This window comes from Falco punctatus (assembly GCF_963210335.1).
Source record: "Falco punctatus genome assembly, chromosome: 1".
Classification (NCBI taxonomy): Eukaryota; Metazoa; Chordata; class Aves; order Falconiformes; family Falconidae; genus Falco; species Falco punctatus.
The window spans coordinates 110,966,163-110,989,819 of record NC_137580.1 but is presented as its reverse complement, the minus strand read 5'-3'; the positions used below and the strand labels follow the sequence as shown (position 1 = coordinate 110,989,819).

General features: G+C 49.1%; 1 long non-coding RNA gene across 1 annotated transcript in view; it reads right to left on the bottom strand.

The window, feature by feature from the left end:
• LOC308062766 overlaps positions 1 to 23,657 on the bottom strand; it is a 189,831-nt gene that overhangs the window by 51,213 nt on the left and 114,961 nt on the right. Inside the window, exon 2 of the long non-coding RNA XR_013927673.1 lies at positions 8,757 to 8,850. This is a non-coding gene — a long non-coding RNA (uncharacterized lncRNA). The remainder of the gene's footprint in view (positions 1 to 8,756; positions 8,851 to 23,657) is intronic.

The following is a 23,657-nucleotide window of genomic DNA, read 5'->3' as shown; positions in this document are numbered from 1 at the left end:
TTTTCTCTCCTGCTGCCAACGGATAAATCCACATCTACACCTTCCATCCAGTGGCTGCTGCCTTACCTCAGAAGGCACAGTGTTATAATATGCTTGGCTTGGTATTTCTTCCAGCCCCAAACCAAAGCTTAATCAGGCAGTGAAAGCGGCAGTGAAGATGAAGCATTCCAGGGATGGTTTTCCTTCTGGTTTGCTGCTTTTTGACACATGCCCTGGCCCAGCAGTAACACGTTCTACACTTTGCATTAACAAAGACGTTGGCAACAGAAGTTTTGCTTCCCCAAAGGAAGGGGAGTGCCTGGATGCCCGAAGGGAGGAAGGACAGTGCCAAAGGCAGCCAGGAGTCCTGGGGTGGCCACCAGCTCTGGTGCAGACACGGCTGGAAGGAAGCTGCTTTGCTCTGTACCTGTGCTGTACCTCTCTTCCCTGCAGTTCTGAGCCATGCAGCCCGTCAAAAGCAACTTTTGATCCTGGCTAATATTAAATGCCTCAGATTGTCTCTGCCACGTAACCTAGCTGTGCGATAGAGTGGCGTGCTACACCGCGCCCTGCAACCCTGCCCCGTGCTGGCCAAGGAGACGGGCCAGAATTCACCTGGTTTATGACAGTCTCTGCTTACTATTATCACCAAACCTGATTTGTAATTCAACAGCATTCATTGACTCAGATCACCAGCGCCTGGGGGAACAAGCAAACGTGGTGAGCAACGGTTGGAAAGCAGCACCTGCTCCGTGACTGCTGGCATTGCCAGGATGCTGAGCAGTACCACCAGGACCAGCCCACAGCTGGGCACGAGCGAAAGCATCGTGATGCTGGGTGGCTCAGCATCTCCTTCTGCTGCCCAATCTACTGATGCACTAAACCCCCAAAATCACTTTAAAAATAGTCAGCTGGCTACATATATCCATCAGGATATAAACCTGCTATTAGAACACGCGTCCAGGTATTATCATGGTGACCCGTCAGCTGTAAATGACCCAGGATATTTTGGAAGGAAAAACAATTTGCTTCCACTATTTACTTCTTTCTCCTGCTCTTGACCCTGTGAGCATACAAATGTTTTTCTGCGCCTCTGCTGTGAAAGAGACACTCTCATCAAGGAGGAGTAAATCACAATAACAGGGAAATAAACCTTCCCCCGAAATGATTCCCATTTATTTATTTATTTATTTGGCTTCGCAGAAGTCTACATAAGAGTGCATAAATTGTGGCGGTGGCTGCTCACTGATTAGCAGCCCGGACTCCAGGCGAGCATCCTCGCTCCGCTCCTCTCCCCCTCTGCTCCACTCTCTGCGCTGGCGGGGCGGTCGTGGGGCACGCCGATGCCGTTTCCCTTTAAATCTAACTCAGGTAATGAAAACGCACAAGAAAATAGTGCGGGTGCATCTGGGAGCAGTAGAAAACAGTTAGATCTTCATAGAGCCATAAAGAAGTAAACAGTAGGCTGCTATGAAGATCTATGGGACCCCGCAGTGCCATTGTCTTCAAAAGGAATTAAAAACAAATTGCTGAGGGCCAGCACATAATTTAGAGACTCACGGCAATTTTATGACTTGCTAATGTTCCTAATTACATGCCCGTGAAAGGCTTAATTAATTGGGGGATGTAGCAAAAAGTGGAGCCTGTGTTTGTTATCATGGTTCCACTGCATTGATTTTAGTGCCTATGGAGAATTTAGGGCCTCTTTATTTGCACAAAGAAAATGCAAGTCTCTCGAAAAAATGCACATTAAGATCAACCCCTCGCTGCTATCTAATATACTTTCCTCTACTTAACCAAAGTGCTTGTAATCATATTTTGTAAATGTTGGTGCCGTTAATTGCATTGTGAGAGAAAATAGGTTCCGCTCGACTGATCGTGGAGAATTTTATAAAGTTCTTTTCCTGCTCCCAATTCTGAGGACTCCGAGAGAGAAACTCATCAGAAGTTGCTGCAGTGGGCAGGGAGCGGTGCTGCTCTGCTTCTCCCCGTGTGCCGGCTGGGTCGGTGGGCACCGGTGCTAGTGCATCACCTGCACCCACCTGGCTCAGCTCCTCTGCCTGCACCCTTCCAGCAGGGGTACCCTGGGAGCTCTGGCATCTGGAAAAGCCTCTGAACCTGCCTGCACCACGGAACAGCTCAACCCTCAGCCCCCACGAGCCCTTTAAACATGCTCAGCATACTCTGAGCTCAAGGTTTTGCTGTGATCTTCTAAAGGAAAGGACTTCTCATGACATTAAATATAGGCCCACGCTGTAACGCCTTTTCCCTAAAATACCCCTGGGATCAATGCATGGAAGGTCCAGAGTGACCACCTTCAACCAGAAATAACTTAATATTGAAAAACATCAAAACATAAGGAAAAACATGGTGCTGTAGAGTACAGAAGCACTGTGGAGCCTTGCAGCGCCGGTACAACACAGCTACGTTTCTCAAGGCTGTAATAGACATTTGCACTTATTTGCATTGGGGGAAAAAAATAAAATAAAAAAAAATATCAAAGGGTTTAGACAAGCCCTTTTCCAAGCTCACAGGTCTCAAGGAGAAATTGAGGCAGGACAAAGACAAGCGCAGAGCATCTGAAAGTGCCTGTCCAGGACAGAGCGAGCGGAGAGGTGGGGTGTGATTACCCTGAGCAATGCCCCAGAACACTTTTCTGCTTTTCTCAGCACACATGCCTGGCCACGGACTGTTCCCTCAAGGGGAAGGTGCCACGTGCCAGAAGAAGCAGCCCCAGACTGCAGGGTGGGCTGCCCAGGTGCTGCCCACCCGGGGACCCCCCCAGCCCCGGCACTGGCTCTGCCTGGCCATCCTGCAAGGAGCGAGCTGGAATTGCAAGAACCATTTCACCGAGATGAAAAATAACTTGATTCATACAAGCTTAAACCCAATATTTTAACCTATTAAATGATGAAGCTTTTCACTGTCACCCCTCCTCTGCTGCTTGCATGGTTTTTTCCCCCTTACTTCATACGGATGGCTGCTAGAGAACTGAAAAAGTCAGGGCAGCTGCAGCCTTTGCAAGACCGGCAGGCTACAACAGCCCAGCAGGGACAGAAAGTCGAAGCAACAGCCTCTGGATAAAGAAACCTTCCCAACAAGGCAGCACTGTTTGCCTTGACTCTGCACAGGACACCGAGGGCTCCTGCATCGCCTGTCGTTCAGACGCACACACGCACCCAGGACGAGAGCGCGGCTCGGTGTGAGCCCGCACGCACGTGCCGTGCTGAGTGCACGCCGCTCCAAGAGGATTTATGAGCAGCGAGGAAGCATTTCACAAGGCACTGCAGAGTGGAGTGTGAGTATTGACGGGGGAACCCCGGGGGTGCTGGGTGCTGTCCCCGGGCCCAGCGCTCGAGCCCAGCTGGGGAAGCACCACTGCCCGCCTCGCCCAGCACCCTGCCTGCCCGGCACCCCTGCGAGCCTCAACCGCACGGACCCTTTCCTGAAGGAAAACAGAACAAATGAAGCCTAACGTTTCTGCTAAGTTGTCTGAACCCAGATTTAGATTACATTAAAAACTACAAAGATATTTTCTTATCATCTAATGTTTTCATTGGAGGTAAAAATCTTTCCGCAAGAGGAAACACAGTGATACCAGGCCAGGTCCAGAAGAGCTCTTGGTCCGGGCATACAGGAAGAGCCGATGTGCAGATAAAAACCTGGGAGAAGAGCTGTGTCCAAGGTGCGAGGGCCTGATCCAGTAGCCAGCCACCCTGACTTTCCCAGGAAGCCAAGTGAAATGCAGGCAGCAAACAGCAAGAGACAATTCTCTAGCATCCTTCCATGTTCGGTCAGGGAGGCTGGTGCCAGTCAGACAAAGAATGAAATTATGGATAGCAGTTTTGGTCAGGACGACGCTCCTTAATAACTAAATGGCCAGGGGTGCAGGACTGGGGCAATAACTAAATGGCCAGGGGTGCAGGACTGGGGCAATAACTAAATAGCCAGGGGTGCAGGATTGGGGCAATGGCCAAAGGAGCCTGGACAGCCCCTTGCTGCTTTCCTCCTCCTGCAATTCCTTGCAGCAACATTGCAACAAGGAGGAGGAGGTGGAAAAAAAAAGGCAAAGCCAAGTTTGTCTGTTGCTCTTGAGAAAAGGAGACATCTTTCGAAATATAGTTGGTGCTTTGACGATAAGACCTTTGACAGAAACATGAATGACATGAATACTTTGATCTCTAGTCTCAGAAGCTTCAACAGCAATTATGAGTCAAGAGGGGTGAATATGGGCAGCAGCTAAAGCAATGCCCCAGAGGGTGGTGATGCAGTAATTAGAGACAAAACCCGGAGCATCTCTGCCTGTGTGACACACACGAACCAGGGAGGAGGTGGGCTGGGGGGAAGCTTCATGAAAAAAACAACCCTTATTCTTCTGAGAGACATAAAATTGACAAGACTTTATACATTTCAAAGCAAAGATCTTCAAAGACAGGTAAAATGCTAATTCTGCTAATGTAGGTTTTTATGTATATGCTCTGAAAAGGTAAAGCAAATTAATCACCAGCTTTACCCCCTAATATATATCTGTGTTACAAATATATTACAGCATGTCAGATCTAAGGAGATATATCTGAACAGCGGTGGTTAAAAGAGCATTTCCCTTTTCATGCTCTAATACAGTTATTTTGATCTTTCAGTCTTCATATTTTTTGTTCTCATCAAAGGAATGATGGTGCCAGAGATTAGGATGTTATTTATTTCCCTCTCACTGTCCTACCCATGTTAATCACTCCTAGTGTCAACAGCTGCAGCAGTGCCGGTGCTGGCAGTGCCCGTGCGAGGCCGACCGTGCTGCCCATGCTGCTTGCACCGTCCTCCCTGCCTCCACACGCTGCCCCGCTGCCCACCCGGTGCCAGCATCCCTTAGGGTCACCTCCAAAAAACCCCGACCTTCAAAAGCTGATGGAAATGCTATGCAAATGGAGGGCAGGGAGCGATGGGGACGCCTGCGGAGCAGAGGGTCGGTGTCCGGGAAGCACAGCCCTACCCTTGGGCAGCAGCGGTGCCCGGCTCAGCCTTCTGCATCACCCAGACAGTCGTAGAAACCTTCAGGAGAACAAAATGCCGATCGCAGGGCAGTGCGGCGTTAGGCGCTGCCTGAAATCCCTGCCCCGAGTGACACATAGCTCAAAGGGACCAGGGAAACAGAACACAAATAGGGCAGGAGGCACAGGGACAGGAGGTGGTGACCCAGCAGGGGCTGCCCGGTTCCAGCACATCACCCTGCCCAGTCCAGCCAGTCCCCTCCTGTTATGATGGGATATCTATTACTGATCACCAAAAGTCCACTGTCAGAGGAGAGCTGACCCCTTCGGTCTCTAACAGCCTCCCCCAGGGCTCTGCCCCTCTCTGCCGGCCCCGGTCACCCCAGAGAATCCAGCGTTCAGGTGTCTCTGGGAGTCAGGACAGGGTCCCGCTTTCCTGGGTTGTTTCCAGACACCTCCCACTGAATTTGCACCTGCGTTCCCACAGCACATCTGCGTTCAGCCAGCCCTCACACCTCTAACAGAAGCACATCCCACGTTTAAGCATGTACTGAAACGTTGCCTCTGTGTGTGTTACAGGCTTGCTTCAGAAGCGTGCATTGCCTCCAGACACTGCAGCTCGTTTTTCCCCCAGCTTCACCACACACAGACCTTGGGAATTAAGCTCCTGCATCCGACAGACGCAGGGCTCCATGCCGGAGCCTGGCGTGACTCTTTACCCAAACCCAAACACTGCTGGGGGCAGACAAAGGTGGGACAGGGATGCAGCCGCAAGCTCAGCTCCACACACCGCTCCCACCGGCGTGTCCCACAGCTCAGCCAAAATGCCCATGCTGCAGCCGTGGAGTTTAGTGATGCTGATTCTCCTACATTCAATTACACCTTGGCTGGGACAGGCAGAGCCCAGAAAAGTTTAGGCTGTTGAGAAGGGTTGAACTTTGCTCTGGGAGGTTACGCAGAGCCCACGTGGGTGACAGCAGACGTGTGCTCAGGATAACATGACGCCTTTGCATTTTTTTGAGCAATGTGACAGCATTAGCTCTCCTACCCTGCAATTAGCATCGGTCACGCTGTGCCTGAGTCCCCGTGTGCCATCCTGGCTCTTCAGCCAGCACACCATGCAGTGTGTCCAGTGGTTTGGGCACACGGTGACTCAGGTTTGAGCAGTGTCTGTTCATCCCTGGCTTGTAAGGCTGCCTTGTCCCCGGAGCGTTTTGCTCTCAAGTGGCAGGTCCGGTGCCAGCAGGCTGGGAGAGCTGCTGCCAGAGCCCTCTGCACCAGGATGGAAACTTCAGCAACTCCATCAAAACGTTGCTTTAAAGGACTGTGTAAGATGCCAGAGTTTAAAGACCAAGGTAGAGAGCTGTTGGCTACATCTGCAACTATCTGAGGTGAGTGGATGAACCCATTAAGAGTGGAAGATGGTGCTAAGCAGGTATCTCTATAATTATTTGCAGATATTAACTAGGCAGGTACACTTTGGGCATAACTAAACCTTGAGAGACAAGGAGCAGGAAAAGACTGCAGGAGCTAATGTCTTTGAAATAGGTTAAACCAGTGACATTGCCCACCATCAGCATTGTGTTCCTTGCCTTTAAAATGCTGACACTTACAGGTTTGATGGTAACTAGACTGCATAGGGGCACCTTTGCTTTCACATCAGATCTGCTGACATGAACAAGAGTCGATTCAGATGGGCATCCAAACATTAAAGTCCTTCCCTATTTCCATAAAATGATTGGCAGGATGCCTACTGCTAGCGGCTGGTAACGCTGCTGATAAATGGCATCTTGATAAAAACTTTGGGCTGTTTTAAAGAAGAAGAAAAAAAAAAGCCATACTCTTATTCTAATTCACTCAGCTTCTGACAGATGAGATGTCTCGTCTCTAAAAATTAGATCCTGGTATCTTTGCTGTTTGTACATAAAGAAAACTGCATCCAGCAGCTGGGACAGGAGCACAGCATGCCCCCGCTCTTCCACTGCCCTCCTGTGCAGGAGGCTGTCCCCATGCTGGGGCATCTCCCCCCTTCCCTGGCACCAAAAATGTACATTTGGGTACTGAGCAGAAAGTTCTTAAAATAAGGTAAAGATTATCCCCAGGAAAAGAAAAAGGCTGGTTTCCTTTCCAGGTCTTGAACTACTGAAGCTTTCCAAGGAGTTCTGTGGGTAAAATCTAGCTGGAGCAGCTGAAATCCGGGGTCATTTCTAAGACACAGAGACCTGACCCATGGAACCAATTTCTTCCTGCAACTTAAATGTTAACAAATGCATAATTCTCAGAGAGAAAAAGAACTGCACAGATCACTTGCTGCTGATTCCCAGCTAATCCATCAGTAGATCAATGCAGGTAAAAGAGAGGGAAAAAAGCTCATTTCAAGCCCTAATAAAATTATTATTATTCAGTTTTTGTAGCTTTTTAAAGCACTTAATTCTAGGTATTTTTCTTAAGGTTTAGAAATGACTTCTAAAATGAATCTGAATGTTATAATGGGAACTTTTCACCCCCAGAGATCGAATACCTTTTTCTCTCATACCTTTGCATTTCAAATCATACAAAAATCCTATGAGCTGGGAGGCCCTGCCAGGCTCCCTGCGCAGGCACCCTAAGCACACGGCAGACCCACAGCTCACCTGAAAAGAGCTGCAGGGCATAAACACCTATAGCCGTTTATTACTTGTTCTTTTAAAAAGATGTTTTCTCTCTCTGTGGTGCATGAGGAGGAGTGAAGCTGCACAGGGCAATGCCAGGGTGGGGAAACACCCTCCCGCTGAGCAGCCAGGGCACAGCCCGGTAATGCCCCGTCAGCCCTCGCCCACCGCAGCCGTGACATCTCCCACCCTTTGCAGCACACCCAGAACAACACAACTCAGAGCAAGAGCTCGATAAAGATTGGAGAGGGGATGGTCAAGATTTCTGGAGGATATCCCGTTCTCCTGGCTGTAAAAAGGAGTTTGCTGTTAAAATTTCTTAAATAGCTTTGAAAATCTCAGCAACAGTAAATGGAGACTGACAGCACCAGACGGACCTCACGCTGCCTCCATGATATTACTGACTTCATTTTCTCACATAAAAGTCATCTAATTACTATGGGATGCACCGAAGGACAACAGAGGGGTCCAGAAACATTCCCTGCCTGCACAATGGTGATGGCCACAGACAAGGACGACCCAGCTATACGCAGCAAAGCCTCAAAGATTCACAGTTTGTTGCTGCTTAGTACAACCCAAGTACATAGAGCCCAACGAACCACCAGCAGCGAGTTCACTGAAACCAACCAGTGATTTATGGAGCTGCCGCTCCCCTCTTCTCCTTCCTGCCTCAGTGACACCTCCACATGTGCTGCCAGCTGTGGCGACACCAGCACTGAGACTGAACTAACACATCTGACCACAGGGATGCGGCTGTCCCAGCCAGGCGAGCATCCCCGGCAGTGGTGCCAGACCCCAGCCTGGCTCTGCACCCAACGAACAAAGGTCCTGCAGAGCTCCTGCACCCAGTGCTGCCCACACCAGCAGAGCAGCACTGGTTTGTAACCACAGCTCAGAGACACCGAGCATCAGGAAGACAGGCTGGATACAGGCACTGAGACACCCCAGCACCAAGGCAGAGCAGACCAGACCACCAAGAGTCTCCAGACTGCCCAGGGAGAGGCGTTAACATCATCTCCCTCTATGGCTGCTTGCCGACTGAGACTGCTCAGGGTTCCTGAGCAACCCCTCTGCCCCGAGGTTGGTTGTCTGTAAGCACCACCATAACGAACGCAATTAACAGCGGTGACATCCTTACCTTGATTCCCGTCATGGTCTGCTGGAAGTTGCTTTGAGAGCTGGGGCTTCAAACCTGCTTCGCCATCATGTGATCTGACATCGTGGAGAATTTACTGTGGAAACAAAAAAACCCACAAGTGTGAAATGTGACTGTCGATAAAGTAATCCTCAGCAATCAGACAAAATTAATTGTGTGAACATCATTGATCAAACCTACTTAATACATTGGGTTTATAGAAAGCTGGAATGTAATTTCATTACCAATCTGCTCCATCCTAATGAAATTTCTAATAACACTCTAATTTTGATTTCGGTTAAGGAGAGAATGATGGAAATTTTCTTTTGCTTCTCAAGTAAGGTTTTATTTTATTGGTTTTTTGCAATACTAGGGATACTAATTTTTTTTTTAATTTGACATTTTATTAGCAGGGGGTTTAATATAACAACACAGATAAAAAAACAAAATTGCAAAACAGACAAACCTTACAGAAATAGAATTGATGTCAAAATTAAGGAGGCTAATTTTAAAGAAATCGATTTATTTTATGAGTGGAGATTTGGGATTTATTTTTTTTAAGTTCTAGCTGATTTCCTGACCTAAACCGATTTAAATAATACTAGTTTGCAGTTCCTTTTATCTGTAGTTCTCACAGAACAATGCTAGAGGAGCTCAGCCACATGGGAGACGCACCAACATGCCTACATTCATAATGGGTAGATTAGGGCGAGAAGACCCCGGCCCTACCCACGCCAGTGGCAAGGCTCCCATTAATTTGGACATAAGCAAGATCTCGCCCTTTGGGTCAAGTTTCAAAAGACACCATTCAGTCTTTCAGGCTCAGTTGTGTCAGTGCAAAGAGAAGGGTTAGAGGTTAATCAAATCAGGAGTGCCGAAGCATCGGTAGGTAACTCAATGGTGGCGGCCCGGATTTGCATCGAAGCCCATGTGTGAGGTGCCCCGCACCCCAGCCTGCGCTACCTGGGACCCCCACCCTGGAGGAAGGAGCACAGACGGGGTCTCACAGCGGTGCCTGCCCTGGCCTCCCCCACCTCCCTCTAATCTGTTTCCAGCAGATAAGTTCCCAGAATATAGCAGAGCAAAATGCAAAACTTAAAAAAGAGGACCGGCAGAAATCAAGCTGATAGACCTAAGGATTCAAGCTGCGAGCGATCAAGAGCGAGTGCCCTCCTGCCACTCGGCCCAGCCACCCTGCACCCCCGGCTTCCCAGGGGATTGGCAGTGGGAGAGCCAGGGGAGACTGGCAGCCGAGGGACAGATCCTGGGGCCACCCTGCTTTGACTAGCCCAGGGCACGCTGCACCACAGGCAGGCAGCACCCACCCGTGGGAGACAGCGTCTCTGTCCCTGCAGGCTGCCCGGGGAGCTGGGGCAGGACCAGCTGCCTGCCCGGGGCTCAGGGCTGCTGCACCTGTGAGACTGGAGCCTGCAGGCTTCTGCAAAATGCATTTCACTGAGGGCAGGGGAAAAGCCTGGAAAAACCAACTATTTTGTTGCTTTTTCTGCTACCAAGTACTGAAAATGAACAGCGCTTGTCTCTAGCACGCATGAGAGGACAAACCCTGCTCTCAGAGCATCTGGGCACTCCTGATAGCTCGTCTGGCAGTGTCCGGTGAATAGAAATCACCTCTCCCTGGCCAGAAGCCACATGCGGTGGAATCTGCGTTTAAACGCAGGGGCCGCGCAGGATGCACACTGGCGGCTTGCAGGCATTCGCGGGGCTTGGGATGGTGGGACAGGACGTGATGAGCAGACAAGGGAGCACAGAGCATGCGTGCTCACTGCAGGAAGGTGATGCTCTTTGACTACTGAACTGGTGCCTATCTCTGGTATTTCCATTTTCAGCAATCTGATGTGTTTTGGTCATTTATTCATGACTGGTGTAGTGAAAAATTGGAAAAGGCTAGCGGGATAGCCATGGCCTGGAGATCCAGCATCTGATTGAGGCTACAACTGAATTACTGTCAGAGGCATCATGCAAGGTTTACTCCAGCGAATGTGAAGTTGAATCTTTATATTAATAAGTGAACATGAACTATCAGAGAGACTGGCATATGTCTGCTGCCAGGCAGGTCTGGAAAGGAGCTGTCAGATCAATAGGAAACTTGAGCAGACAAACGGAGAAGCTCCAGTGCCCCTCTTCATGCGCTACAGAGGTGTCTGTGGGCGTTCACCGGAGCCACGGAGGGGGAGGCTTTATGAATGCACAGGACAGCTAGAGAGGCTACTGCAGGCAAAGCTGCCTCGTTTTTAACACGTACTAAATTACTTGGGTGAAAGCATACAAGGGAGCCTCGGCTTTTGCTCCATTACTTCAGCACCTGTAAAAATCTCGCCCCTTGTTCAGGTTAAAACACTGCCGACGGGCACCTGGGATGCATGCTAATGTTGCACATCAAATCCCAGTCCAACCAGAAATGCAATTTCAAAAGTGACAGTCCCTGAGAACTGTAACTCAGAGAGATGCCTTTAACACAAACCAAACCCAGGAAGCTGAAACCCACAGCACGTGCTCTACAGAAACAATAATTTTTGTCCTGTTTCCAAAAAGCAAAAGGAAATCATCCTGTTCAGCGCTGATCACACCCGTGCGAGCTGCGCTCCTCTATGGCCTCGGGGCTGGTCCCTTTCAGAGCTGCCCCATGTTAATTTTCACATTAAACACAAGAAACCACTTCCTACCTCGGCTTCCAACTTGCTAGGTGTAGAAGGGCGGTGAGGAAACGCCCGTTGCCACAAGATTCCCCTCCAAAGCTGAGCTTCCAAGAAAATGAAACAAAGCCGTGACTAATCCAAAGGGGGTAAAACCCAAAAATAATAAAAAAAAAAAAGTGGCAGCAGAGGAGGAAGCTAAACACTGTGTTACAGTAGCATCTAGCAGTTCTTCATAATTACTGTTTCAATTCCACATCCAGCTTCCCGCCTAATTACTGCCCCGCGGTTGGTGTGCACAGACTCCAGAGCAGCAGGGATTTTTATTTTGCTCACACTGATCGCTCCCCGGCTTCTCATTACCAAGTGCTCGCTTTGGGCCCATTAGACACCCCAGCGCCCTCCCTGGCCCTGCAGCCCCCACAGAGCATCGCCCAGCTGGGCTCTGCCTGGCCGGCACCACCGGACCTGCCTGCAGGGAGAAGGGATGGTCCCCACAGACCTGCACAATAGGTACCTCGGGGCTCTCGGACACCTGGGACAGGTGGGACAAGGGTTTCTCCATCCCTGCTCACTCTGGACTGGTGAGGTGGCAGGTTCTCCTGGACCTCCTTGGTTTTCATAGGGAAAAGAGCCACCAACACCCAAACCCAGGCCGTGAACTCCACACTGTGGGAAGGCTTCAGGACCAGAAAGCTGAGAGCAGACTTAGGTTTTGGTATTGCAACTTTCAAATTTCCTGACAACCAGACTGAACTTGCCAAAGGTTTTGCTCCGGATCTCCCCTGAGCCAGGCTGTGTTGGAAGCTGTGCAGGCAAAGCTCGGTCTCGTGAGCTGCTGCTCCTCTCCCTGAGCAGAAGGTGCTGGTGAAGGTGAGCCGAGGCTGCTGGGCTAGCAGCGGCCGTGCACCAGCCCTCCCGCACAGCAAACACCCCTCTTAGAGATGAGGTGCCTCCTGCTTTGTTTTGGGGTATTATAATCCTGCTGCTGATTCCTCTGCAGTCCAGTTGCACTTTGCTGACCTTACCACCATCACCGTCTTTGGCAAGAAGCAGAAAAGGGGCTGTCTTCTACCAGAGAGGCAGGAGAGCTGATTTCCTAATGATTTATGGCTTGAACAAAGTTGCAGAGCAGCAACCAAGTATGCAGGAAAGGTTGGGGTGAAAAATTATTTACAAAGTGAATGCCCTGAAGACACTTGTACAGGACAACAATTACGGCACCTTAATTAACTGAAATTTAGTTCACCCGTCGACTGAGGCATGTCCAGTGCTAAAGTTATGCCACTGCTGCTGTCTACTACTGGTTAATGAATATAAATCAGATGGTTTATAGTTAGTGAACATGTAATAGGCTTGCAATGAGTTGAATTCCAATGCAAAATGCCTGGGGATAGGAACATGCCATCCATAAAATATATATAAATAACAGATTTACATTTCTACAAGGAAAAAAACCAAAGCTATCCTCCCATCTTGGTATTCTCCCAGCTTGACAGACCTGTGCTCCAGTTCTCTGACAAGACAAGGGATCAATAAGTAGGAATTTAAGAGTCTGGTCACCCAAGGTGTGGCTAATTAGATGCCAAAACTCTTCTGTGTCCTCTGTGTTTTCTCCCCAGCCATTGAGCCCTGTCCTGTAGGTCCATCACGTGCCCCGTCCCGTGCTGCCTGGGAGCAGTGCCCGAGGGGCAGGAGCACTGAAGGTGACTCCTGAAGGTGCGGAGCACAAGGTGCAGCTACCAGAGCCTGAGCCAGAGGCAGCTGAGGCCACTGGAAAGAGGAGCACTGCCTTTGCTGGGTTTTGTATCGGAGCCCAGGGCCAGCCGGGGGAAGCGAGGCGGTGCTTCTGCCATAGCCCCCTTCGGATGAGCCTCTAGTGATAGCAAAGGGAAGAAGCAGACAGCTAAGGCTCCATCCCTAGAGGTAAAAACAACCAGCCGCCACCAACCGTGCCGCAGTCAGTCATAAGTGCAGGTTGCAAGCAAATCTCTCAGCTTCTTACTTGAAAGATGACCTTTGCTTGTGCCGGCCAGGTGCTGGCAGGAGTGGGCAGGCCTGGCCAAGGAGCCATGCCGCTGGGTGCACCTTTGCCCAGCCTGCGCGTGGTCCAAGCTGTTCCAGGCCAGGGATAGGAGACTTGATGTTTGCGGTGCACTGCAAAGGAGCCTCTCATCCCTCTCCTGGCATATAAAGCTCCTCTGGGTTATTCTGTGCTGGACTGCCTAGAAGATGACGTGCCTCAAATCACCAGACTCCTGGGGAGTTGTTGGCCAGGGGTCTCAGGGAGGCACCAAGACCAAGGTAGGAATGACCATCAAAAAGAGACCCAGCGTCAAAAACCCCTGGTCTCAGCTCTTTACATTTCCTTGCTGCAGAAGCAAGAAATTGTGGACTTTATTTATTGCACAAATTAGGTACAAGAAAATTATTTTCTTAATGTGAGACTTGATGAATGTTCTCAACTCTCCACCCTGCTAGGAAGAGGGGGTTACAATGAAAATTATTTACAAAGCATGTGCTACCCTGCAGGGATATTTATTCAGGCAGGGGATGTTTCCGCAGATTTTGTTGACAAAGGCAAATCAAATTACATTTTTGTGAACGTTACAACAAGCATCTTGATTTGATATGGACATCAGCCGTCTCCTGACAAAGCCTGGGAAGCGGCTCTGGCCCAGCACCCTCCAGGCACCTACAAAGGTGGTCATTTTTAGTATTAGGGAACACATGGATAAAAAGCTCTGCAAGCTGTTCATGCACTTCTAAATATTGATTTGAAGTTTTTATTCCTTTACAATGTATAGAAATTGCTATAAATCCAACAGCCAGATTAAAGATGGTTAACGAGTGCAGAAGCAAGGTGAGCTCTCAAGACACCCTGCAAGACCCCTGGCTGGGCTCGCACCCCCCCAAACCCCCGGCCAGGCTCCTCCAGGGAGCCCCAGCAGAGCAGCAAACTGCAGGACTAGAGCCTTGTCCCCACAGGGCTCACACAAGCCCTGCCTGCATGGAAAACGCACACACAGATGTATGCATCCGGGTCTGCATGTATATTTACGCATATAACATGTAGTAACAGGGGAAGGTGCGCTAACATAAGGCTCCCAAATCTATATTTAAGTGATTAAATCACAGAGTCTTCCTTTCAGAAATGAAACATGCTCAGCAGGGTCTTTGAACAAGCAGCTTAGCCCTTCAGAAAACAGACACAGATCAGGCCAGTACGTAGGTGCCTACGTCTGGAGGCAGGAGCCAAACGCCATCGCCGTCGCTGCCCTGCGTCGCTCAGAAGCTGGCTGCGGCGGCTGGTGCTCGGGCAGCGACCTGCCTGTGACAGCATCGCTGTCAGGGTGCTGCCGCTCTTCAGTCCCAGCCAAGCCCCATCCAGCTGAACCACCTTGCAGAGTACAGATCCCACACAATTCAACGGCATTTTTAATCCGATTATTGTTATTATCTTAAAATGACTAATTTCTGCCGGAGGACGCTGGAACAGAATCCCTGGCAGAAGTTCCTTTATGAGTGGGAGCGGGGAGCTCGGTGCGAACGTGCTGCTTTCACCTGTGGCCCCTCTGCTCGCAGGGAAGAAAGGCTGCTGTGTGACTAGGGCTGGGATTTTTCCCAGGGATTACACTCTTTATAAATGCCTGCATATAATATTATGACGCAGCTTTTTCCCCCCTCCTCTTTGCATTAAAGACCTTTCCGCCCCATACACACGGTAACTCACTGTATGTTTTCACAGCGATGCGACTGCAGACAGCATTGGCAAGTGTCTGGGGAGGTGGGCAGACAGCCCCGCACCTGCGAAGGCACCTCGGACCTGGGAATATGAAGGGCACGGGCGATCAAGGTGTCAGTAAAAAACAGTAGGTAAAAAATGTTGAACTAGGTCATAAACATCTATTTTTCATCCTCTGCAGCGTGGCTATTGCGTCAACACATACACACGTTGGGCAAACTAGCGTTACTCGTATGGCATGAGTTATATCTTAAGAACAAGATATATAGACTCTGCTTCACAACGGGAAAATATTGATACTGATGGCTCTTCCCTGCAGCAGAGAAAGTCATGGCATGAACCTATAGCTAGGAGCCTGCACTAGGCAAATTCGTATGAAAAATGGAGGTATAGATTATGAACAGTGTGATCAGAAAAGCATCTGAACACCACACTGAGAAGGATGGATCCCCACCTCTCGCTATCTCTTATCTGAGCCGAGGTTGCCTATCTACCACAAATCCTGTGGCACAATACAGGCTACTGGTCTCAAAATACAACAAGACGAGAAAATCATGGAAACCTTTGTGATACATAAAGACAGATTGTCTAATCTGTGGATCCTCTCAGAATTTAAAACGCTATCTTGTGCCATGCTGCAGCACGGGCATTTCTGGCTAGTGACAACACCCAGGAGCTCATCAGTAGCCCCAGATCTGACGCAGCTCTGCCCACAGCTGCTGCGTCGGGAAGGGTTTGGGAAGTGCACAAGCAGCCCTTTGCACCTGCAATCTGGGTTCTCATCATTCTCATCTTTCTCCTTCCACACCAGAAGAAACGGTTCGGAGCTTTTTGCTAACAGGAAAAATCACTTCAGCGCAACATCGTTGATCCCCTCTGATTAAACCTGTGGGTCTTAAACTTGGTCTTCAATCAGGTCTTTGAGAAGTCCCTACAGATTACAACATCCCTGTGCTTAGCCATCATAATGACTTGCAAGTGATTAGCTTAACCAGCATTTCACCCAATTCAATTTCCATGGATGGCCTATACGTACCAAGAAAGACGTTCACATTAATTTTTACATAATTAAATCAGGAATGACCCCGGTGCCGACGAAATAAAACCTCAATTCTTTCTGGGCTGCACAGTGCTCGTCTCGGCTTTAACCCTCAGAACACGAGACCGACTTGGCTGGAACGGATGGCTCTGGCTCCAGGTCCTCTCCCACTCTCCTCTGCCTCTCCCAGCCCCTTTGCTCTCCCCAGGCTGAGTGACCCCAACACCAGTCACCCACCCTGCTCCCAGTTCCCCACCACAGCCCCAGAAAGCCCCCTTGCACGGAGCACTGTGCATCTCACTTCAGCTTCTGTAGGATGACGTGCATTTTCTGGGAAAAGCCTTAACCAGCAGCACAGCAACACAACCAGCCGTTGATGAGCGATGGCCCAGCCCACAGGACCAGGACCGGAGCTCCAGGTTTGCTGAGGAGCATCCAGCCCTGGTGCCCATCCGCCACCAGCCACTCTTTGTTTCGCAGTGCAAATGACATCCCGCAGAATGCAGTCCTTGAAATCACAGCAACAGCCGCAGCACAGACCGTGAACACCAGCCGTGGTAGCTCCCAAACACGCAGAAACCAAGCGGGTAACGCGAGTGTGAGGGCCAGGTGTTCCTGCAGGTCCCCTCCCGGATCAGCAGGTGCCTCCGAGGAAGAGCCCACCTCCCCTCCTTGGCAGCCCACCCCAGCAGCTCTGCAAACCCCGGGGGCCCTGCTGCCTGCTCCCACCGCTTGGTGCCCGGGGTCCTGACCACTCGTCGGGACGTGACATTGGACTATGCAAACTAACGAGGATAATTACTATGTGTTCCATTAAACAATCCCCCTTTGGAGGTGGCAGTGATTACTCACTTCTACTGTAATTTTAATTGGTGGGCAAACATGATCTTTGTAGAGACAAAGCCTCATTCTTCTCTCTCTTGTAACAGTTTAAATCAATACTAACCCGGGGCTGCTTGGAAATATTTAATGAAAACTGTTTTGACAGAAAATTGGATTCTTGATGAGGCAAAATATTTGTTTTCAATGGAAAAGTTTCACTTTCTTGAAAAGCCAAAACTTTTTCAATTTTTAGGGAAAGGTTAAACCACACAATGCAGCTGTCACCCTCGTGCATCCTTTGCTGCTGACACCCCGGATAAATGTCGGGAGGATGTGCAGGCAACCATGGGGCTGAGATCGCAGCCCGGGCTTTTGGAGCTGAAGCCAGAAGCCCTGTGACACCCACCAAAGTCTCTCTGCAAGGGATGGTGGTCACAACCTTCATGCTGTGACTTCTCCCGCTGTGACAAATGCCATTCAGTGACCGAGGGCACGCGGCACATCCCAGAAGGAGGAGCAGGAATTGGTGCAATGGCACGGAGCGAAGCGAGTGTGTGCATCACAGCAAACACCACTCTGGAGGGGTTTGCCTGTGCGTTCACCTTGAGGTGAAATTAGTGATAGCAAAAAACCCCCCACCTTACTCAGGCCTTGGCTAATGATTATCCCATTAAAGAATCAGCTGACATAATATAATTTGGTGGTTTTATAAACCTCAGTGACAACAAGACTGATGAGACCTAGAGCCCTGGCAGCTCGTCTGCCCAGAGAAGAGGAAGGTACAAGAATTTGCTATTTTACCATATTGCAAATTTCATGGTACTAAAAAAATAAAACAAAATAATCCTTGGAAAGGCAGGTAACCTCTGCCCATTTCCAGAAACACACTTACATTCACACCCAGCCCTCCTGCTCATTGGCGCACTTCCATCAAGCCTAAGGAACACAACTAGAACAACTCACAGCGAGCAGCTGGGCTCGCGTGCTCCCCAGACCTTGGCAGGCCCGTGGGGATGCAGCGGCTGAGGGTGCCCTCTCCCCACTGCCGAGTGCCCCCCGAGCTACTCAGACAGCCCCCTGGCACCCCCTGCTGAAGATCTTTGCGGCAATGACCACCCATGATGCTGAGGAGCCACCTCCTCAGACTCCATGAGCGGCAGTGCTGGCTCATACCCTGCTTCAGCCTCTGCCGATTAGGGACAAGGTGAGGTCAACCCAAAAAGTCACTCACACGGCGCGAGTGTCTGGTACAATTAGCCCATTTAACTTAAAAAAAAAAAAAAAAAAAAAAGTGTGCATGCTGCAGTTCCTCTCCTTACCCACATCTCTACACTGAAGACATTGATGCTGGCAGGACAATATGCAACCTCAAATGACATTCATCTTGTCCACAATGATATAAGTTATTTTAGTAGCGTACGTGGCCTGTTTTACTGTTGTTTAAAGGAGGAACACGACAAAATGCAGATGAGAAGTGGCCAGCAAGTCACTGGTTTCCACTATGGCTTTATAAATGCACATATAGATATGCAGTTTTAAATTATTATTTTTTTTTTTTTTACAACTCTACCAAAAAAATTAGCCAAATAAAATAAAGCATTGGCCTAAGGCATCCCTGCATCCTAGCATTCTGTATTATGCATTTTAGGGAAAAAAAAAAAAAAAAAGCTTGCTTTTCCCCCCCTTGCCTGGGTGTCATGAGCAAGAAATGAGCAGCTGACCTGAGTTTGAATTTAGAGTGTTCATTAATAGGATATTATGCCATATGCTCAGCACACTGTCTTTTTTTTTAATGCAGCCGCCAATTTGAGAGAATTTCTAATTAGTAATGGTATAATGAGAATATTCAGAGGCTAATGTGGTGGGTGGGGAAGTGAAATAGATCGCTTGGTGTGGACTGGAAATATTTCTGTTCGAATTCCTCGTGAAATAATGACCTGCCGTAAAAGGCTGCGATCTTTGACAAATGAAGGACGTTCGGGGAGGTTACATTAACTGCAGAGGGAGCATTTATCAGAGGGGGGGCGGAAAGGTGAGACAATTTGGGCTGGTTAAGCTTAATGCGGGGAATGTCTTGGAAGGAAAAACATTTTAGCTGGGGCTGGGCTGAAAGGGAGGAAGCACAAAGGAGGCCCCGGGTGGGAAAGCCCTGGCAGGAGGAGATGGAGGAGATGGGAGGGAGAACAGCCAGGGGGGCAGCGATGCTGGAGTCTCTGCCGGAGCCTGGGGGATTAACCCTCACTGCCATGCAAACGTCAAGGCATCAGCACCCAGCTGGCAGCCGTCTGGGTGCAAAACGCAGCGTGATACAGCAGTGGTAAATATTTAGCTGGCATAGGAGTACAGAAATCCTCTTATCAGAGATGCGCGCCCGAGCCCAGCAACCGCTCTGCATCAGCACACAACTGGCAGCAACATGCCGAGCGAGGGGCGCGCAGGAGGCGATGGAGCAGGGACCAGGTCGATGCTGCAGGCAGGGCCTGGGATGCCCGAAATGCCTTTGAAAAGTGCTTTTGCTGTATATTTGGGGGTCAGGTCGTTTATTATCTATTCTGTTATAGCAAATTGGGACTAATGAGGCATGGATGCAGGTTGGTGTTTTGTGAGAACTTGCTAGTATAAAATGTTCAATATATTTTTAATAACAGAAAGCTTTAAGGTTTGTGAGCCAGCAGAGAGCGGTATCTGAAGCTGGTACATGCTCTACTCTCCCTGCAGGGTATGGACAGGAGACAAACCTACATAAAGCAAGACAGCAGGCATGGGTCCAGAGGAGTCCATCTTAATGTCTCAGACCACCCTTCGATTTGAACTAATTATGAGTTTTGTCTCCCAACCCATCCAGTGGCGTGGGGACTGTGATTTTATGGAAAAGCGACAGATTTTCAGTAGCTTGCAAAAATTAGGCTGCAATACAGAAAAATGCTCCTTCCCCTATAGAAAAACTACAGACCTTATACATTAGAAAATAAAACATTTTCCCAGAAGAAAAGGGATTTAGTTTGTTGTGGATATGGGAGTTGGACTGTCGGGTCTAACAGCATAAATCCATTCCTTTGGATTCAGAGGAAAATTCCAAACAGTGACAGGGAAAATGTGAGCATTGCAAGTTTAAAAAAATAAAAATAATGAAATTATTGTCCTTCTCCCATGTTCCAACCAGCACTAAGTCCCTTCTTAGGGAATACGCCTTGTGCTGCAGAGGACAGCACTCCCAGCCTCTGGCTTTGCCAGCTTTGGGAATGCCATGGCTCTTGCATGCACCCTCTGCACAAAAGCCAGGACACATGCAGACTTCTTCAGATGAGCCATAATTAATTTGCCTTTTGATTGGACCAATTAGATCTTTAACACTTTAGGAAATAATTTTTTACTAATGATTAAGCTGAAGACCAGGACATTTCCTCTCCTGTGAAATGTTTTTACCGTATTATCACATTACCTTTAAGAAAGCCAATAAAGTTCTACGACTGTGGGGTCTCTCCAGTGCCTCCTGCGCCTGTTTTGCCTATTGTGACACACAAGAATTCTATAGAAACAGATACCATGGGAATGAAGCAGCCTGAGATGGGCAGTGAATGATGAGTTTTGGTAGATGGAACCAAGCGGAGCAGAAAGGCAATGATCTACTCTAGTATATCTGCTGGAGCTCCAAACCAGGCTGGCTGTGCAGGGACTGGTTGAGCCGCCAGACGCCCTGGTATTGTGTAAACCCTGCTCTGAAAATTAAATATTCATAATGTTCATATTAGATTCTAGAGCACCTTTTAGGAAGAAATAAATGAGATTTGCTTTAAAAGAAGAAAAAAAGGCATAGGGGCCATGTAGAACCAAGCCACAGCTTCATAAATAATATGTTTTTATGCCAACACTCAACAATTAAAAGGCTTAAGATTCGTTTGGGAGAAGGAATCAAGTTTAAAATTCATTCTCCTACCCTCATCCACATGCCACAGAAAATGAATGCATTCACCCACTATCTTCTTAGAAGGGATTTTTTCCTTGCTTTCACATCATCCTTATTTTCCAGAGTAATAGATGTGAGTGGCAAAGTGTAAGCAAGATTTTTTTTCCCCTGCTTTAAAGTAAATCTCCATCTTGTTGACAATCGTGTCCAAATCTGTCAGACCTGAAGGGTCTGCATCGTCCAGCTTGTCTCTTTATCCTGAGCTGCACTCCCTCTCCCTGCGCCTCGAAAGCGAGCAGGAGCAGAAGGCACGGTGCACACAGCCAGCACCTGGACAGGCTTCTGGTGGTGGCACTGCCGTGTCCCACCAACTACAACCTTTCCCAGTACGGTAAGGAAGGGGCAAGGACATGCCAGCATGGGCAGACTTGCTCGGTTCCTCCAGCCCCAGGGATCCTGGGGCTCTCAGGAGGCAACAGGCTTTCCACGACGTATCCGTCTGCCCCTGCCCCACTGCTCCCACCCTCCAACGCCACATTCCACCACGAACATCAACCGACTCATTTCACAGCCCATTAGCAAGAAATAAATATTAATATAATATGATATTATTCTGATGAAAGTGAAAAATGTGACTATAATAAGGCTATCGTGTTCTACTGGATTAATACGCCTGTTAATTACCAGCAGTTCCTGCGGTCTTCAGCCTGAACGGATGGCCCTGGGTGAGCAGCACCCAGCTCTCATGTTCCAGAGGTTCCTGAGGCTCAGAGCGAGCCCGAGGTGATACTGGCGTGTGAATAACCCAGCCCAGCACGTAAACTTCGGTGGCCCTGCTGCGTGCTCCTGTTTGGGACCTGGTGCAAGAACAAGGAGCACCACCAGCACACCTCCAGCCATGGGGATGGTGCCTGGAGAACGTGCATGGGGCTCTGGCCACCCTGCAGGCTCCCAGGTGTCCTGGGAAGTCCCCCTCTCTCCCGTGCCTCCCCATCAGCATTTGACATCCAAACTTCAGAAGTTAATGTAGTTAATGTAGAATTTTTCATTCTACAGCTCAAGCGGTTACAGGGAAGAGCCCTCTGGTCCTGTCAAATGTTTGCTTTTGCAAAAAACCCAAACAACTCCAAACCGACCAAGCAACCCAATGCCCCTCTATTAAATTCAAAATGTATCTTCCTACTTAATTAAAAAAATCTATAATATCAAAGGTGAAAATGCCCTTGATAAATTTGGTCCAAAACTGAAATTTCAAAATAGAAAACTCAAAAAATTCCTTTTTCAAGTTGCCAAAGGGAAACTTTATTTTCATGCCACCAAAAAATTCATTTCTTTTTTCTTTCTGCTGGAAAGCACTATCCAAACTCTGCCTGAGCTTCAAAATGGGTTCTGTCATCCCAAAATCGCATTTTTCAGCGACGGAGCTATCCATCCAAAGAACTCCCTCGCCCAAAACATGCCCTGGCTGCCAGCTGTGCTGCGTCCTGCTGTGACCCCGGAGCCCTCTGCAGCCCCTGGTGCAGGGCGTTCCTGGGAGGTTCGCAGGGATCAGAGCACTGACTGCAGCGACTCTGGGGAGAGCTGCCAGAAGGCTCTGGAGTGATTAAAATAATCCTTGCCACACAACCCCTGCCTGCTGTGGATGCTTGCTCCTTCATGCTGGGAAGCCCAAATGCCTTCTGCGGATAGCCCCGTGTCACGCGAGGCAGCGCTTGCCGGGCGGCCGTCCGAGCTGCCACGGCATAGCTGATCCAGACCAGCCCCAACCCACCTCAGCTGCACAACCACTGCAAAATCTCCCATTCCCCCCACACTGTTTCTTTAAACTTCCCTCCCCAACTTTGCAAACTTTCCAACCACGTTCCAAACGGAGCCACAAATTCCCACCAAACCGCTATTCGGGGAACATTTACTCCTTCCTGCCACGTGCGCGTTCCCCGGGGAGGTGGAACGGGTAAGCTGACACCTCTAAGGAGGTCTGGAGATGAAAAATGTTATAGATGTGACAAATACATGTCAGTGCAGCCCCAGGGCTGGCAGCTGCTGTGTTCCCTGTCCCAAGCCACCCGCGCAGCGTTTGCTGGGACCTGCTCTTGGAAGAGCCTCATCCAAAGGAAACGCCACAGCCTCCTGCCAGTGCTCCTCTCCCTTTAAAATGTTATTTAAGAAGTTTTGCCAGCTTTACTTTGCACAGCCTGGTGCTGTTCATTTTAGGTTTGCTAGAAATGTTCTCCAGCTGAATACTGAGTGAAATAAATTCAAATCCTACTCTGCAAATGACACTGCACATAAATATTCAGTAAATTAGCAGCACACTTTTATAGATTTATCAGTCATTGCTGGCACAGAATGACAGGCAATGTTGTAGCTGAAATATTAATGCTGACAAATTAATGATTTCTGAGTAAATGATGTCATTTTTGCACCGTTTCATTAAAATTTACTCACTTTCAATATCAGCTTCATTTCTACGCCAAAAAAAAAAAATTAAAATCATTTTCATTCTCTTTCTCTCTCTCTTTTCTCTTTTCCTCTAGGAGCCTTTTTTGAACCCAAAGGGCATAAATTTCCTGCTGCTCCACTGTAAGGAAAAAGAGGGGCTGAAGTTTGCAGAGAGGGCAGGCAGTGGAGCCCCTGGCTGCTCCAGCATCCCCGTCCCACCCTGCATGGGAGCTGCCTCCCCTCCCCACACCACGCTCCAGTTGGGCACTCCCCACTCGGAATGCTGATCGGACAC